Source organism: Carcharodon carcharias, chromosome 15 (genome assembly GCF_017639515.1).
Source record: "Carcharodon carcharias isolate sCarCar2 chromosome 15, sCarCar2.pri, whole genome shotgun sequence".
In the NCBI taxonomy this organism is placed as follows: domain Eukaryota; kingdom Metazoa; phylum Chordata; class Chondrichthyes; order Lamniformes; family Lamnidae; genus Carcharodon; species Carcharodon carcharias.
Window position 1 is genome coordinate 89,871,196 of NC_054481.1, and position 19,845 is coordinate 89,891,040.

Here is a 19,845-nt window from a genome sequence, read left to right on the forward strand (position 1 = left end):
TGGGAATGCTTCCCCTGGCTGGGGAGTCTCGAGCACAAGCACAGTCTGAGAATAAGAGGTCAGCCATTTTGGACTGAGATGAAGAGAAATTTCTTCACTTCTAAAGGCTGTAAATCTTCGGAATTCTCCACCACAAGAATTGTGGATGCTCCATCATTGAACAAATTTGGGATAGGAATCAACAGATTTTTGGATAATAAGGAAGGGATGTGGGGATAGTGCAGGAAGGCAGAGTTGAGGCAGAAGATCAGCTGCGACCTTAATTAATGATGGAGCAGGCTGGAAGAACCATAAGGCCTACTCCAGCTTACTTTTCTTGAGTTTTTCATTAAGTACACAACACAACATAATGTCTTGAAAGTGGTTCCCCATTAGCGCTCGTAAAAGTGACTGTTTGAAGATGTAATGCCATAAATCCGAGCTTTTCCATACTTGGTTCAATCAGTGAAGTATTCAGACCCATTTCTGGTTTCCTCTTTCTTGTTTATCGTGTGGCTGAATTCTGGATTTGACAAGAAACCTCAGTCAAGCTGGATGAGACGCCTGCTTTGTTGCACTTGGGGCATTGATTCCAATGTTTTGACATTTAGGTCTGGCTGTGAGATTTGATTGGCCGTGCTCTGTGATTGGAAAGAATTTTCAAACCAAGAACATACTTTTTTAGTCCTAGCTTAACGCTGCCAGTTTTCCCACACAATTTCATGTCATTTTCAAATCTAGTTATTGAAATCTTACCAGTCCTATTTAACCTCCATAAATTACTAAAGTATAATATCTGTTACACCTTGGTGCTTGTGTATGCTTTTTGGAAGGTCAAGTTGGTAAAATAGGGAGTGAAACTGCAGAAAATATGTAGAAATTTTTATTTTTGATTTCCTGTATGAATTCTAAATATTAATATTAATAAAGATTTATCTAAAAATTACAAGGTTCTCAATCCTGAACAGTGAGTGAGGGGCGGGTGAGTCTGAGTGTTGGTAAAGAGCATCTACAAAGAGCCTATCTCAGACAGCTGCCTGACTGACAACCTTCCGGAAGTTTCTAGTTTGATGGATGTTTGCTGCAACTAATGTTTCTGACAGATCTGGGGACTCCTTTACCAAGCAGTGGAAGAGTTCCTACCAGTACACGTTGGCAGTGTGGGGAATCAGGCAGATTCAGCTAGATCCCTGATCTGTTTTCCACTTGGTCTCTTAGGCCAACATCAGGTGCGCTCCGACAGGTTCCCTCAGTGACCCTGGGCCTCTGGTTGGTGCTTTGCTGACAACAGCCATCACTTCTATTGGCCTCTAATTGCTGAGCAGCTTTCAGGGGGCAGGAGTATCACCCATTGGAGTCCCTGATCCTGGGGAAGGCCTGTTGTTGGCCACCTAAGTGCCTGACTGGCACTTAATCCAACAAGCCTTCCCAACTGGGGCAACACTGGGCTCTCCCCAGCTCCCCAACTGGTGAGTAAGACATCAGTCATGATTTCTGGAAACAAAGCTGTTTATTTTAACCCCTTGTATGCTGTGACATAAGTTAAATTCCAGCTGTTGATGTAACAGTGGATCAAAGGATTTCAGAAGAACTAGTTGAATGTTGGTTCAACATTAGTTTCAAGGCAGGAGTGACTTTTCAATGGCCAGGATTTTTCAGTCGGCGTGCGGGGGCGGGCCCGACATCCTGACACGAAAAATGACGCGCGATGACATCAGGCGTGCGTCCCGACGTCATCACGCTGTCTCGCGATATTTCGTTCAGCAGGTGCGCACCAGAGTCGGCTGAGCGCCTGCCGATAATGAAAGGCCTATTAAGGCCATTAGCAAAGTAATTAATTTCAACTTTACACTTACAGTTGGCGGGCAGGCGAAAAGGCCAAGCGGCCTTTACGTTTTTTAGGAAACTTCGTCCATGAGCAGGATGAGGTTTCCTAAAGCTTTTACAACTTAAATAAAAAGTTCCTATGAAAAGTAAACACATGTCCCATCTCATTGTGAAACTGTCACATGAGGGGACATGTTTCATTAAATTTTTAATACTTTAGGATTTTTTTTTTAAACAATCGCTTCAATCTCCCTGAGGCATGGAGTTGCCTCAGGGAGATTGAAGTGCTCTTTCATGCGTGTGCACGAAAGCTCTGGACCTGGCTCTCTCTCCTCTCTCCCCACCCCCAAACCGCCCACACAGGCCATGTGTTACCCTGGGCGGGCCTTAATTGGTCCGCCTGTGTAAAATGGCGGTGTGGAGCCAATCATGGGCAGCGGTCAGCTCCACAACCGCCCCTGCCCGGTCCCGCCTAGCCCCCCCCCCCCAATGCAGGAAAAATTCAGGCCAGTGTCTTTTGGCAAAATATTCTGGGCTGTGTGCATCTCGCTGGAGAAGGAAAGTAGAGCAGCTTTAAGAAGATATGGCCGTGTATATTTAAAGCGAGGGCCTCTCCATTTCTGGGTCCTTTTTATGTGGATTTCAATCTCTGCATTCAGCCCATTGAATGCCCCATGTATAGCTTCGTTAATATTATCAGTTCCATTTAAATTGCATTTAAAGTTTTTTAATTCTTAACTCTGGATGTGGGCATTGCTGGCTAGGCCAGCACTTGCTGCCCATCTCTATTTGCCCCCGAGAAGGTGGTGATGAGTCATCTTCTTGCACCAGTACAGTCCATGTGGTGAATTTATTGTTTGTTTTTGAGTTGCATCTGAATCATAACTCTCCATATCCCAGAGAAAGTGGTTTTGACTTCACAGTTATCCAGAAAAATGTATACAGTGGCCTGGGAGTGAACAGAGAGCCATCATTTAATTTAGCTCTCCTATTTCAGCTCTCTCCTGTGCTTTTTAATGACCTGTCTTCAAACATTGTCACGATAACACTAGGCTCGAGTTTCACTTTAACTGCCAAACAGATTTATTGAACAGTGAAAGAACATATAAACAGCAGCAGGAGTAATGTTTATTTTTGCAGCAGTTATTAAGTTAGGTAATTCCTCAAATCATAGAAAAGGATATATAGTTCAGAACTGCTGTCTTATACTATGTTCTCAAAGACGCACATTCTTTTTCTCACTGGTCTGATCATTCTGATTGAAGACTTCAAAGAGATTTGCCAGTTTGAACAAGAGTTTGCTAAATATTTCCAGAAAAGCAATGAGGACCAAACAGATTTGCACAGCATTTCATGGCATTAGTGAAGAGGTCATGTGGCGCTGTGCGTACTGTCCCTGCCTCTGAGCCCGAAGCTCCTGGTTCGAGTCCCGCCCTGGGACTTGATGGCCAAGGAAGGTGCATTCATAACGCGATCAAACAGGTTGACTATCAACCTGTAAATCCTTCCAACACACACCAATGGCAGGCGGTAAGAGCAGGAGAAATTCCTGGTCAGCCATGTGATGGAAAGAAAATTGGAGCCTCCACCATCACCAACCATAGCTCCAGATTGCAAGGTGCGCATGAAAGCGTACATTGCTACAGCAACTTGGATTCCCCAAGTGGTCTTAACACAGAACCAGCACATGGTATTGACAACTGGAAACAAGTCATTTAGCCAACTGGTCAATGCTTCACACAAGCCTGCTTCATCCAACCCCATTAATGTACCCATCTATTCCTTTCTTCCTCATGGTTATTTGGCTTCCCCTGAAATATGTTTATGCTATTCACCTCAACCGTTCACTTGAGTGGAAAAATTTATCCTGAATTCCTTATCTAAGTTAATAATTACTGACTTCTGTTGTGAGCTGGTTTTGGTCTCCCACGAGTGAAAGATCTGATTTACCCTGACCCTATCAAATCCTTTCATAATTTTAAAGACACATCACCCTCTCAGAATTCTCTTTTTAAGAGAAAAGAGCCCCAGCTTGTTCTGTCTTTCCTAATAGATGGAATATCTCGCTTCTGATAACATTCTAGTAACTTTTTCTTTACCTTCTCTAGCTTTGCAATATCCAATATGGAATAATTCTTTTTTTTTAAGTATTTTTCTTTAAAAGTGCCCTTCAAGTGTTTGAACAAATCTCAAGGTGTCTGTTTGAATGGCTTGTTCCATCCCTCATGGTCTGAGTCAAACTGATCAGTTATGAACAGAGGGCGCTGGTGAGAAGTGACTGAAGCATTCTGGGAGAAGTCATCACAGCCACCACGACTCAGGAGGGAATCGAGAAGAAGGACTCTTGCACTCAACAGGTGGAAGGGCATCCAACAGAGGGCGCTGGTGAGAAGTGACTGAAGCATTCTGGGAGAAGTCATCACAGCCACCGCAACTCAGGAGGGAATCAAGGAGAAGGACTCTTGCACTCAACAGGAGGAAGGGCATCCAACAGAGGGCGCTGGTAAGAAGTGACTGAAGCATTCTGGGAGAAGTCATCACAGCCACCGCGACTTAGGAGGGATTCGAGGAGGACCCACTGAGATTTTTTTAGATATATAAAGGGTAAGAGAGAGGCAAAAGTGGACATTGGGCCGCTGGAAAATGACGCTGGAGAAGTAGTAGTGGGGAACAAAGAAATGGTGGAGAAACTGAATAGGTACTTTGCGTCAGTTTTCACTGTGGAAGACACGAGTGATATCCCCAAAGTTCAAGAGAGTCGAGGGGCAGAGGTGAGTCTGGTGGCCATTACCAAGGAGAAGGTGCTAGGAAAACTGAAAGGTCTGAAGGTGGATAAATCATCTGGACCAGATGGATTACACCCCAGAGTTCTGAAGGAGATAGCTGAAGAGATAGTGGAGGTGTTAGTGGTGATCTTTCAGGAATCACTGGAGTCAGGGAGGGTCCCAGAGGACTGGAAAATCGCTAATGTAACCCCCCTGTTTAAGAAAGGAGTGAGGCAAAAGACGGGAAATTACAGGCCAATTAGCCTGACCTCGGTCGTTGGCAAGATTTTGAGTCCATTGTTAAGGAAGAGATTTCAGAATACTTGGAAGTGTGTGGTAGAATCGGGCAAAGTCAGCCTGGTTTCATCAAGGGGAGGTCATGCCTGACAAATCTGTTAGAGTTCTTTGAGGAGGTAACGAGTAGATTAGACAAAGGAGAGCCAATGGATGTTATCTACTTGGACTTCCAGAAGGCCTTTGACAAGGTGCCGCACAGAAAGCTGCTCAGTAAGATAAGAGCCCATGGTGTTAGAGGCAAGGTACTAGCATGGATAGAAGACTAGCTGTCTGGCAGGAGGCAGAGAGTGGGGATAAGGGGGTCCTTCTCAGGATGGCGGCCGATGACTAGTGGAGTTCCGCAAGGGTCAGTGTTGGGACCACAACTTTTCACTTTATACGTTAATGATCTAGATGAAGGAACTTAGGGCATCCTGGCTAAGTTTGCAAATGATACAAAGATTGGTGAAGGGACAGGTAGTATTGAGGAGGCGGGGAGGCTGCAGAAGGATTTGGACAGGTTAGGAGAATGGGCAAACAAGTGGCAGATGGAATACAACGTGGGGAAGTGTGAGGTCATGCACTTTGGTAGGAAGAATAGAGGCATAGACTATTTTCTAAATGGGGAAAGAATTCAGAAATCTGGAGTGCAAAGGGGCTTGGGAGTCCTAGTCCAGGATTCTCTTAAGGTTAACTTGCAGGTTGAGTCGGTAGTTAGAAAGGCAAATGCAATGTTGGCATTTATTTTGAGGGGACTAGAGTATAAAAGCAGGGATGTGCTGCTGAGGCTTTATAAGACTATGGTCAGACCACATTTAGAATATTGTGAGCAATTTTGGGCCCCGTATCTCAGGAAGGATGTGCTGACCCTGGAGATGGTCCAGAGGAGGTTCACGAGAATGATCCCTGGAATGAAAGGCTTAATATATGAGGAACGTTTGAGGACTCTGGATCTATACTTGATGGAGTTTAGAAGGATGAGGGGGATCTGATTGAAACTTACAGAATACTGAAAGGCCTGGATAGAGTGGATGTGGGGAAAATGTTTCCATTATTAGGAGAGACTAGGACCCGAGGGCCCAGCCTCGGAGAAAAGGGAAGACCTTTTAGAACAGATGAGGAGAAACTTCTTTAGCCAGAGAGTGGTGAATCTATGGAATTCATTGCCACAGAAGGCTGTGGAGGCCAGGTCATTGAGTGTATTTAAGACCAAGATAGATAGGTTCTTGATTGGTAAGGGGATCAAAGGTTACGGGTAGAAGGCGGGAGAATGGAGTTGAGAAACTTATCAGCCATGATTGAATGGCGGAGCAGACTCGATGAGCCGAATGGCCTAATTTCTGCTCCTTTGTCTTATGGTCTTATGTTAGCATGGATCTGCTGAGCCAAGTAGCCTCTTTCTGTGCTGTAAACTCTCTGTAAAATGTAAAGGTTATATCAAGTTGAGATGGGATGTGATTTTTGGAAATGAAGCTGTTTATTTTAACCCCTTGTATGCTGTGACATAAGTTAAATTCCAGCTGTTGCTGAAACAGTGGATCAGAGAATTTCAGAAGAACTAGTTAAATGTTGGTACAATATTAGTTTCAAGGCAGGAGTGACTTTTCAGTGTCTTTTAGCAAAATATTCTGGGCTGTGTACATCTTGCTGAAGAAAGTAGTGCAGCTTTAAGAAGATATGGTCATGTATATTTAAAGTGTGAGGGCCTCTCCATTTCTGGGTCCTTTTTATATGGATTTTAATTCAGCCCATTGAACACCCTACGTTACAGGTGTTGGTTACATATATTGTCAGTAATGCTCGAACTGAGAGAAGAGGCAGTAACAGTGTTGACATGTTGCATAGCCATAAGTACAGGAAGAAAGGGTAGCAGCAGTGGGAGATTGATCGTACACCCATTCTTGGGCAGGAAGACAAGGGGTAATAGCTAAAGCTCACGGCAGGGGAAGGACATATGGAGTGTTTCAGGTCAACACTCAACTCCTCCGAATTCAGGAGGTTCCTGGTTGCTTTTGGATTGTTATATCAAGTAAAAATGTCAGACAGTAAAAAGGAGAGAAGGTGGTTGAATATATCTTGCCTGGCATAGCATACACCATCTGAATACAAGATCCCATCATGCCAGCTTGGTGCTGTGTTTGCAGCTCCTTTATCCTTGGAAACTGTACTTCATGAGTTAGTATGACATCTTTTAGTCATGTGAGAACTTTCCAAATACAAATCATAAGGGCTGTAACAAGGTTTGGAAAATCTTTACCTTGTCTACCTTTATTCAAACTAGTTCATTCCTGTTAAAATCCAAGCTGAGATTACCCATGGACAAGCCTCATCCCAAGGTGGAACCCAACTTGATAGATCCTAACATTTATTTGTTTGTTTAAATATGGAGTAGCAACTGAACAGAGTCACAGGAGTGAGCTGATGAACTTTTAGCAAAAGAATAAAACATTTATTTAGCAAGAAAAGATGCACTGTACTACAATACTTCTTCATTCACCTGTATAGATATATACAGATTTGTAAGGGTAACACAAGTTACAAAAGCTATCTTACGTTTTAATGTACACAGTAAGTACACAATCCGTGTAAACCTATGACACCCTGTGGTCAGGTACACCACACTGTTATGACAAAGCAGTTGGTAAAGGCTGTTATTTAAAATCCTAGAGGGAAACTTTAAACAACTGTGATGACCTATATTTTCAATTGGTATGTTTGAGATGCAGCTCTAAATTCAGGAATAAGACCACCAGTTCTTGAGAGGTTTTTATATCAAACCAAATGAGACCTTTATTAACTCACAACAAATTAAACATATATCCGTGGCTACAAATTACTACTAACATAACTTTTAACAAATTCCCAAATTATTCTCCACCAAAGCAACAATAACCAATAGACTTATCCAATACCAGGCAAAGTATTTTCACATTACAAATTCAAAATGAGGTTCTTTTCAATTTGGTTCCTTTGCAGACAGTTGTAGGTTTACAGCTGCTTTGATATTACATACCTCTGCCCTGCACACACAAACTCCCTTCTGTTATAACAAGCACTTCTCTTTGAATGTAAGTTCTCATAATGCCACCAGGCCCTTTGAACTTGTTTCATGGTACCAACTTTATTAGTAATGTAAACATTGCTTGGTGTCTCCTAGCTAGGTGCAAGATTTCATTCCCACTCTTGAATGCTCTATTCAACAAAATGCAAATGTGCATCTACCTCTGTTTACATCTCAAAACTACTATACATCAAATCACCCAGACTAGCTGGCTTTAATCCAATTAAGACACACACAGACTAAACCTTGATTTTAAAACAATTTCCAATAACATTATATACATTAATAGCTTCATGACATCCCTCTTCCTATCGAAAAATGAACCGTCATAATTCTAAAAGGTAGCTTCATTTTTAATAACCCATCTCACACTATCTCCTATATTTATTACACTATTACATTATCAGAAGCATGCATTAACATATTTACACATACAAGTCCTTGGTATCAACAGAAATCACTCCAGTTCAGTGTCCAGGGTTTTAAAAATGTCCACTTTTCCTTTAAGCTTCAAACTCTTGATAACGCATCTATGAACAGATTTTCTCTTCCAGCACTATGTATAATTCGTAGACTAAATGGTTGTGATAATAGACTCCATCTGAAAAGCCTTGCACTTTTGTCTTGACATTTGTCCAAAAACTTCAAAGGATTATGGTCTATATAAACAATTGTTTCTGATGAATTGTTTGCAACATAAATTTCAAATTGCTGCAATGGCAACACCAAACCCATAGTCTCTTTTTCAATTGTTGAATATCTTCTCTGTTGTACATTCAGCTTCCATGAAAAATACCCTATTGGTTTTTCAATTCCAGTGTCATCTTCTTGTAACAGTACAGCCCCAATGCCTATATCGCTTGCGTCAACTGCCAATTTAAATTGCTTGGCATAATTGGGTACTGCCAACACTGGTGTTGTAGTTAATACAGTTTCCAAACTATCAAATGACTTCTGACACTCCAGTGTCCATTGAAACTTGGTGTTCCTTTTTAATAGCTCAGTCAGTGGAGCAACCACACGGCTAAAATTTGGTACAAATTTCCAGTAAAACCTACTCAGGCCCAGAAATCTCAAAACTTCTTGTTTTGTTGTAGGCACTGGGAAATCCATGATAGCCTTGACTTTTGCATCTCCCAGAGCCACCTTACCATGTCCAATGGTATGGCCTAGATACGTAACTTGCGCTTTTGCAAATTCACTTTTAGCCAAGTTCTCCACCAAATTACCTTCTTGTAATCGAGTAGATAATTCTTCCAGATGCTGTGAATGCTCCTCCCGCATCTGACTGAAAACGATTAGATCAACAATATAAACAGCACAATTAATTAGACCTGCAATTACTTTGTTTGTCAGTCTTTGAAATATCGCAAATGCATTCTTCATAACAAATGGCATGACTTTAAATTGATATAGTCCACTTGACATTACAAAAGCTGATATCTCCTTTGCTCTGTCCAACAACAGTACCTGCCAATATCCGTTTAGCAAGTCAATCTTTGTGATAAATTTTGATTGTCCCACTTTCTCAATGCAATCTTCCATCTATGGTATAGAATATGAAGCCGTTTTTGTCACCACACTCATCTTTCGATAGTCCCCACACACTCTGTGTTCCACCCAGTTTCGGTACCAGTACAATGGGCAAACTCCAGTTACTGCAACTAGATTCAATGAAATAATTTTGAAGCATGATATCAATTTCTTTTTGTACTTGCGATAACTTTGCCAGATTTAATCTATAAGGATGTTGCCTTATTGAAGATAAAATTTGTACCGAGACATCATGTATGGCTAAATGTGTCTTTCTCAACTTATTTCCGCAAATTGGTTTGTGTGACTGCAATAGCTTTTCCAAATCACTTTGACACTTGTTTGGAAGGTAACTCAATATTTCATTTAAATTTTCAAGCACCTCCTCATTATCCAATTTGATTATAGGAAAATCAATTTCAGAGACCTGCACTTCCACCTCTTTCTCATCATCCACCATCACTAATAACTCTTTTTGTTCCATTTCCTTGTTAAAGTACTTTTTAAAGCATATTTACATGACACACCCTCTGCTTCTTTCTTTTATCTGGAGTATTTATTAATTTACTTCACTCAATTTCTTTTCAATCCTGTAAGGCCCATTAAATCTTGCAGTTAATGAATCATCTCATACTGGTAACAAAACTAGTACTTTCTCTTCAGAAACAAAACTTGAGTTTCACCATTTACTGTGATGTCTTTAAATGTTCCCTGGCCATCTCACATGCTCTGTTCAGTCTTTCCCTGAAATTTGGTATGTAATCCAGGAGAATAGTTTCTGAATTTTGACCCACCAATTTCTCATGAATCAATTTCAGTGGTCCCCTTACCTCATGACCACTAACTAGTTCAAAAGGGCTAAAACCAGTCGATGCACTAGGAGAGTCTCTAATAGCAAATAACAAAAATTGAATTCCTGTACCCAAATCCTATGGATAATCCTGATAGTATGCTCTCATCATAGTTTTTAAAGTTTGATGCCATCTTTCCAAAGCTCCTTGTGACTTCGGATGATGAGCTGTTGATTTAAACTGTTTTATCCTTAAACTGTTCAATCCTCAAACTGTTCATTACTTCCTTAAACAGCTGGGACATGAAATTTGACCACTGATCTGTTTGTATTTCCTTAGATAAACCATATCTTGTAAAAAAAATTAATTAACTCCTCCACAACCTTCTTAGTTGTAATATTTCTTAAAGGTGTTACTCAAGGAAACCTGGTAGACACACTCATTATTATCAGTAAACACTGATTTCCACTTTGTCTTAGGCGGGAGTCCTACACAATCAATCATGATCCTGATAAAAAGGTTTTTCAAATGCTGGTATTGGGATTAATGGTACCAACTTAATCATTGTTTGTGGTTTTCCTGTTATTTGACATGTATGACAGGTTCCACAGAATTTGACTACATTCCGAGCAATCCTGGTCAAAAGGAAACCTATCTTTTCCTGTGTTCAGGAATTTCATGAGCAATGCTCAGAATTTCATTTCTATACCCTAATGGGATAATAATCTGGCGCATCCCCTTCAGCTTTAATTTGCTGAGACATGATCTGAACTCCACTTTCTCATTAAAATATCTTCCCGAATGTAATAACATACTAGGATACATTTTGCTTCTATTTCTGAATAAGCTTTCTGATATAACTGTTTTAATTGCAAATCAGTTTTCTGTGACTCCACTAACCTCCTTGAGTTAAACACTTCAGCTGAACTGTCCTGTATTCTTTCCTCCTGAACAATGTTATCAAACACTGTGCCAGCTAATTAGATTTCAACACCTTTTTCGTGCTTTTGAACTGCCTGCCTATTTTGTTTTTCTTAATCTTCCCTATGAGCCTTTGATCTTGTTACAACACAATCAGGAAACAAACCAGAATGTTCCTTCTGTCACATCTCTGTTGAAAACACTTCTACAGGCTGCTCAAATACCATAGTCATCACCCACATTTGCAATCCAGCTTTTTAATTACCCAAAATAAATTGAATCCTTGCAATGGGTAATTTTTCCACCGCTCCAACTATAACTTCACCTGTCCTCCATTTGCTTTTTAAATTGCTCCATTTAAATTTACTTTCCATAATGGAATAGGTTTAGCATCTCCATGAACCCCATTTATTATTACCTGCTCCTACAATACTCCCTTTGAACAGCAAATATCACTATCCCACAACATTAAGGATTGATTAGCCCTGTGTCTCTTAAAATGTTAACATCTTTGCCTACTCACCTGTACACATGGAAAGACTTTCCCTTCACACAAAATCTTTAAACACTTCTGCAACCTGCTCCTCAGAATTCTGTTGAGTAAACCGTGAACACATTCCCACTTCACCTCTCACTGATTCTCCCCGTTTCACCTATACACAAACCATTGGTTTCTCCTGTCTGAACCTCAGTACCCACAGTACATTTACTTCCAGAGCATTTCTGTACCCCAACAATTCCAACAGATTTTTCCAACACACTTTATTACAATGAAAACATCTCAATTTTCGAATGTCATTTCTACCTTCAACATCTTCCTTTTTATTCTGAGAAAAAACTTCCTGGGAATCTCCAACTACTCCTATTCCCTAATTACCTACTTTCCTTTCACCTTCCCACTTTTTATCCTTTTCCAATTTGAAAGGGTGATGAAAAAAAGGTTTAGTTCTATGAAGTAACTCATAAACATCAGCTATCTCTGCTGCTTGTCTTACAAAATCAACCTTCAGTTCCTCCACATGAGTTCTCACTACCAAAGGGATTGAATCTTTAAATTCTTCCAAAATAATTACTTCCCTAAGAGCTGCATAGGTTGTCTCTATTTTACGCCTGTAACCACCGGTCAAAATTACTTTGTTTTACTCTTTCAAACTCAATATAATTTGCCCAGGCTGTTTTCTCATATTCCTAAATTTCTGCCTGTATGATTCAGGAACCAACTCATATGCACTCAAAATAGTCTTTTTCACCACATCATAATTCACCAACATTTCTTCTGATAGCAAAACATATACCTCATGCACCTACCCAGCAACTTGGACTGTAATAATAATGTCCAGTTTTCCTGTGGACATTTCATCTGTTTAGCTAGCTCCTCAAATAAAATAAAGAGTGCTTCAATAATTTTTTCCTCAAACTTTGGTAGAGCTTGTACAAATTTAAACATCTCCCCACTACGTTCTACTCTGGAGATAAGTCCTTCATCAACTATTGGCATCTCTTTTTTAACTGCCAACATTTTCAGTTGGAATTCTCTTGTCTCGCTTTTTCTCTTTCCCCCTTCCCTATCTTCACAATTTCTAATTCCCTTTCCTGTTTTCTTTCCCTCTCCTGTTTTTCTACCTGTTCCCTTTTAAAAGCCATTTCTCTGTCCTTTGCTTCTAATTCAAGCTTTATCAGTTCCTTTGCTTGTTCAAATTCAATCGTCTTCATTTGTAACTGAAGTCACACTACCTCCAACTGTGATCCACTAGTGTCAGGTTTCACTTCCAATTGTGGATGTTGGGCTATACTTTTAAGTGTGTCTGATTTCTTAGCACCCTCAGGTAACCTCAATTTTAACTTATCTGCCAACTCTGTTAATTTACTTTTGGTTATTCTTTCCGACCCAGTAAGAGTTATATATTCCACTCCCAGACAATTCTTAGCAATTGCCAAAGCCATCTTGCAGTCTCACCATTTCTAAAAAGCTTCACCAACTCCTGAATTCAAAGTGTTCCTCATATTCATAACCTTAAGATTCACCAATTCCAAACCAATCAAGGAATTATGAATGTTATCCCAGATGAGCCCCCAATTATTATGACACAGTAGTTTGTAAAGGCTGTCATTTAAAATCCCAGACATTAAACAACAGGCATATATTTTCAATTGGTATTTTTGAGATGCAGTTCTAAATTCAGAAATAAGACCACCAGTTCTCAAGAGGTTTTTATATCAAATCAAATGAGATCTTTATTAACTCACAACAAATTAAACATATACACATGTTACAAATTACTACTATCATAACATTTAATAAATTCCCAAATTAATCTCCACTAAGGCAGCAATAACCAATAGACTTAACCAGACACCAGGCAAAGCATTTTTCACCTCACGAATTTAAAATGAGGTTCCTTTCAATTTGGTTCCTTTGCAGACAGTTGTAGGCTTACAGCTGCTTTGACATTAGATGCCTCTGCTTTGCACGCACAAAAACTCCCCTTTGTTATACCCAGCACTTCTCTTCGAATGTAAATTCTCATTGTATCACCAGGCCCTTTGAACTCCTTTCATGGTACCAATTTTATTAGTGATATAAACATTTCTTGGTGTCTCCTAGCTAGGTGCAAGATTTCACTCCCACTCTTGAATGCTCTATTCAACAAAATGCAAATACACCTCTACTTCTATTTACATCTCAAAACTACTATACGTCAAATCACCCAGACTAGCTGATTTTAATCCAATTAAGACACACATAGACTAAACCTCTATTTAAACAATAATTTCCAATAACATTATATACATTAATAGCTTCATGACACACTCTGAAATCAAGTGACAGGTCCCATCAGCCAGATGCTATGGATCTCTCCTCAAAACCCACCAGACACTTGTCACACCGTGAACCAACCAGTCTCACTGAATGCTGCCCTTCATACATCGACATATCAGTAAAAGCCAGCCCGCCAAAACTCCCTATGCTGGATCATCTGAGCACATCAGCATGATTGGATGCCAATGCATTTCACAACAGCAAACATAAGGTTTGCACTTCACTCGGGACTTCAAGGTTTGTTTGCCTACTTTGCTTTGGGCAGCACTCACAGTGATCAGCGGCAGACTTCGTGGACAGCACCACGTCACTTTTAGAGGGCTCATGGGAAACTCTACCTACCAGACCAGCGCTACCTGCCAGAATTCCCACTCTCCAAGACCACACCTTGGTATATTCTCCCAAACTGAAGTTTTCTCTCAGGTGCCTTCCACAAGGGTTCACCTACAGGGTTTAAAACTCTCCTTCTGATGTTCCCTTTCCCTGGACATGCATTCAAGCTGTCTTCCACGCACACTGTTTCTCTGACTCAGCCGTCAACAGTACACTGCTGCTTCACATGCCCACAGCAAAGAGTTATAGACTTCCAGTTGTCTCTTTGGAACTTCTTGCCTCTTGCAAGCCGTTCTCGCTTTAAACCTGCTTTCTGCAGCTTTTGTCTCTTTAAATCTGAAGCATGGATTCTATCTTTCTGCCCTTCCCTCTTAACTTCACTTAAGAGGACCTTTTCCCAGGTTCCTTCCTTTGACTGGAAGATCGCCTTTGGACTTTTCCCTCTTCCACTCCCCTGGATTTTTGGGGGTTTTCTTTAGCTTGGGACTGGCTATCTGTCCCCTTTGCTCTAGTCTCTCCTGGCAGCAATTTTCAGAACCAACTACACTCAAACAGCTTCCAAAACAAACTGCTGTTTCTCTTCTTCTATGTGTGTGTCTATAGGAGGGACCTGCCTCCCTGGCCCCCTGTTGCTAGGCATCAGTCCAATCCTTCTACCCTTGTATGTTTACCTTTACTTTATAGGAGTCATAAAACTCCTCATTAAAAATGCAGGCATCCTTTTAAAATGAAACTAAAACTCCATTTGACCTTTCTTAACACAGAGACACAGAAGTACAAATCAAACTTAAACTTTAAAGCTAAAAATCTTTCCTAACACCTACAAATACCAATATAACTTAAACTATCACTGTTTCCTAACAATTCTATAAAAACATTTTCTGGTAAAAGCTTGAATTCTAGACTCTGATGCATGTAGGAAATGAATGCTGTCTGTGTAGCATCAAAAGGCCTGTTTATAGAGTGCACCAGGGCACGTTTTCATCCGCAGGCTGGGTTCACAGATTCGGGAGGTTTCCCACTCAGGGAACCCAACCTTTAAAAATAGCCGCCCACAGGTGGGATTTTCAGTTTGGTTGGGGGGGTGGGGGGGGGCGGAGTACGGAGTGGGCTGAAATAGGAGTCGGGCCAGGCAATCCCGGAAAGAGTGTGGAGGCTGTTGGGTGCAGAGGTGGGCAGGGCACAATGCCTGCCTCTGTGCTCTGGCATTGTGTTCAAATAAATAAGAATTGATAATACAAGAAAGAACCTGCCTCACACCTCACCACAGCACCTCCCCCCAACACACAGACCCCTATGGCCTATCTATGCCAATGTAGGCCATCAACCATGGCCCTTCATACCCCCAAGGCAACCCAGCCAACTTTAATGCCCTCTACCCACATCCCATAGCCCCCATATCCCCATGCCAACTTAGTGCCAACTCATGTCAACCCATGACCCCTAACTCACCACCCTCTTCCCTTACCCCCTCCATGTCCCATGTCAACTCAGCTCTTATTCTTTGACACTTCCTGGACAGCCTTGACACTTACTGGACAGCTCTTTAACAGATTAGCTAATCTCAGTAATGGTGATCGTACCAACCATCACTGATTGTCCTAAAAGCCCATCCAGTTTACTTATGTCTTTTAGGGAAGGAAATCTGCCATCCTTATCCAGTCTGGCCTACATGTGACTCCAGACCCACAGCGATGTGGATTGGCCAACCAACGGAAAGCAGAAAGTCGGGTTAAATGGATCTTTTTCTGGATGGCAAACTGTAACTAGTGGGGTGCCACAGTGTTTGGTCCTTGGGCCCCAACTATTTACAATCTATATTAATGAATTAGATTCAGGGATAGAAGGTACTACAGCTAAATTTGCAGATGACACCAAAATTGGTGGGAAAGTAAGTTGCAATGAAGAAATAAATTTACAAATGGATATAGACAGGTTAGGTGAATGGGCCAAAATTTGGTAGATGGAGTTTAACGTGGATAAGTGTGAGGTTATCCATTTTGGTCGGAAGAATAAAAAGGCAACTTATTATTTAAATGGAGAGAAACTTCAGAATGCTTCAGTGCAGAGGGATCTGGGTGTCCTCGTGCATGAATCACTGAAAGCTAGTATGCAGGTACAGCAGGTAATAAGGAAGGCAAATGGAATTTTGGCATTTATTGCTAAAGGAATAGAGTATAAAATTAGGGAAGTGTTGTTGCAACTGTACAAGGCATTGGTGAGACCACACCTTGAATACTGTGTACCGTTTTGGTCCCCTTACTTGAGGAAGGATGTAGTTGCACTGGAGGCGGTTCAGAGGAGATTCACTAGATTGATTCCAGAGATGCGGAGTTTGTCTTATGAGGAGAGATTGAGCAGTTTAGGCCCATTTTCGCTAGAGTTTAGAAGGATGAGAGGAGATCTAATTGAGATATATAAGGTGCTAAAGGGGATAGACAAAGTAGATGTGGAGCGGATGTTTCCCCTTGTGGGGCATTCTAGAATGAGAGGCCATAGTTTTAGGCTAAGGGGTGGTAGATTTAAATCAGAGATGAGGAGGAATTACTTTTCTCAAAGGGTCATGAATCTGTAGAATTCACTACCTCAGAATGCAGTGGATGCTGGGACACTGAATAAATTTAAGGAGGAGATAGACAGATTTTTAATTAGTGATGGGTTGAAAGGTTATGGGGAGAGGGCAGAAAATTGGAGTTGAGGCCGAAATGAGATCAGCCATGATCATAATGAATGGTGGAGCAGGCTCGAGGGGCTGAATCGCCTACTCCTGCTCCTAGTTCTTATGTTCTTATGTAGGTGACTCTTAACTGCCCTTTGAAATGGTCTAGCAAGCCATTCATTGTAAGGGCAATTAGGGATGGGAAATAAATGCTGGCCTTAGCAGTGATGCCCAGAATCCATGAAAGAATAAAGATATCAAATTAGTCCCACTCTCCTGTTCGTTCCCCATACCACTCAAATTTTTCCTTTTCAAATATCCAAATTCCAATTTTAGCTTTATGATGTCTCATCAAATCGTAACAGAAATCACTGAGAGAAAAAGGACCACAATATACATCTCCTGATAAATTTTTGAACAAATGGCATATTCAAATAAGAGCAAAAAAAAATTGGAAATACTCAGCAGGTCAGGCAGCATCCATGGAGAGAGAAATAGAGTTAACAGGCTGGTTTGACCAGCCATCTGGGGACAGCCTGGCATGTAGTGGGGTGTGGGGTAGGGATGGGGGGAGGGGTGGTTGTGGGGGAGGGGTCTTAAAAATGGCTATCATCTTCCCACCGCCATCCCATCTTGCCAGGCAGATGGCCCTCTTGCCCAGAGCCCAAAGGCTGCGAGGGTTTTTTTTGGGGGGGTGGGGGGGGGCTCCTTTTATGGCACTGTTTGGCCCACAGAGTGGCCCACCACCCCACCCCCACAACCCCAGACCCTATCTACCTGATTGTGAGTGTGCATTTCCATTGCTCCACCCTCCCCTTCCTCCAGGTACAACCCCAGCAGTGGCCACTGCTCATGGTGGCACTGCTGAGCTGCAGCCCTCTGGTTGACAGCTGTTGGAACCAGGCAGCTGTCCTTAATAGGGACAGCCACCATTAATTGGCTGCCACTGACTAGATGTGGCCCCAGGTCCCACTGACCACTGGAACAGGGTCCCCAACAGCCCAACAACCCCACCCCCCCCACCCCCCTCCACCCCCTACCCCCTTTCAGGCCTTTTGACAAGGCTCCCACTGCCAGCACTAAATTCCAACTAACATTTCAGATGATTGACCTTTCGATTTGAAAACCTATGTTTATAGCCATAGCAAATCCAGAGCTGAAGGGTTACTGCAGTCTGACTGCATGGCTATGCTAAGCAACTGAAAGCAATTTGCAGGCAATATCCAGAGGGTTAATTGGAGAGCAGGGCACAGAGTTACTCGAAAGAGTCAAGTGAATAACATGCTGTAACTATTTGGACCGGAATCTGAAACCACAGGAAGCTGCCTCTCCTACCATTAGGTCTTGCTGACGTGATGATCTCTGCCCTGTGGATTGAAGACACATGGCACCATTTTTGTAGCAACACTGCGTCAGGAAGCTGAAAGAGGCCAAGCTGTGGCATTTGCTTTGTGCTCGGGCTCATCAATAACCATTCGGAAATGTCTGTCACCAGTCAACATTGCTTTCTAAAATCCCGATCAAATTAATTCATAGGTTCTATAAAAAATCATGTTTACTGATCATAAGCGAGATATTTAACCCATTAAATGCACTTGCTTTACTGGTGATGTGGGGTCAGGGAGCATGAGTGTAACCTACTGACCCCTAAGTCCTTTAAGTCTTGGCAACATTGGAGGAAGTGGCCTGAGGGAGTCACTCAGCTGAAGTCTCAAAGGCAGTGGAATTATTATCAAAGACATGCTGTTTATCTCTACAGGGACTGCACCATTTGAATGGTTTATGTTCACTCATTTCCCTCAACTCAGTTACAAGTCCACCTTCTTTCAGCATCATTCTGCCCTTTCAGGTTATTACCCCCTCCAACCTGGGAGGCAGCAGCCTGTGATTTTCTCAGTGCAAAATTAAAACTATTCTTCCAAATCAAAACTGTAGGGAGGGAATCATTCCATGATTTTCAGCAACATACTGCTGCAATCATAGCAATGCAATGGCAAATATAACACTCCAGGGCAGTTACAATCAGAAGCTTTATCTCAATTGGAAAAAGGGTAGAGGACACTGCATTGTGTCTCCACACTAGTTAGAAACAAAGATAAACATATTTACTATATGAAGCTTAGTAGGATCTATATATCCCACACACTCTTGATTTCAAGATTGATCAGGGTTTCACTAAGTGTTCATGTTTCATCAGATTTTTTTTCTTTATTCTTTTATGAGAAGTGAGCATCACTGGCAAGGCCAGCATTTGTAGCCCATCCCTAATTGCCCCTAAGTGACTGAGTAGTTAAGAATCAACCACATTGCTGTGGGTCTGGAGTCACATGTAGGCCAGACCAGGTAAGGACGGCAGATTTCCTTCTCTAGTGAACCAGATGGATTTTTACAACAATTGACCATGGTTATCACTGAGACTAGCTTCTGTTTAAAAATTCCAGATTATTAACTGAAATTAAATTCCACCAGCTGCTATGGGGGGATTTGAACCTGTTTCCCCAGAGCATTAGCCTGAGCATCTGGATTGCTAGTCCTGTGACATTACCCCTACACCACCATCCTCCCATTTGTTTTGGAGAGCATTGTAAGAACAAGAGCACAATGTATACCTTCTGATATATTCTTAAAACAAATGTCAAATTCAAACCCTGTATTGTTGGTTATGGCGAGGCCAGCAGGTGAAGAGTTAATGCTCTCTGACTGAATGGTTGCACTGCGGTAATTGGAAGCCACTTTCGGGCAACATCCTATGGTTTGACAACTAAATCACACTGGCCTCAATGACTTGGACATTGCTTGGTTTTCCCCCCCCCCACCTCCACCCCCCCTTTAAGACAAGTTCCTATGTTATCCCTTATTGAACTCCTCACATTCTGGAT

General features: G+C 41.7%; 1 protein-coding gene across 5 annotated transcripts in view; it reads left to right on the top strand.

Annotated features, from left to right (window-relative positions):
• Window positions 1–19,845, top strand: part of LOC121288335 (endothelin-converting enzyme 1-like) — a 340,217-nt gene that overhangs the window by 263,080 nt on the left and 57,292 nt on the right. The gene's annotated exons all lie outside the window — the stretch shown is intronic.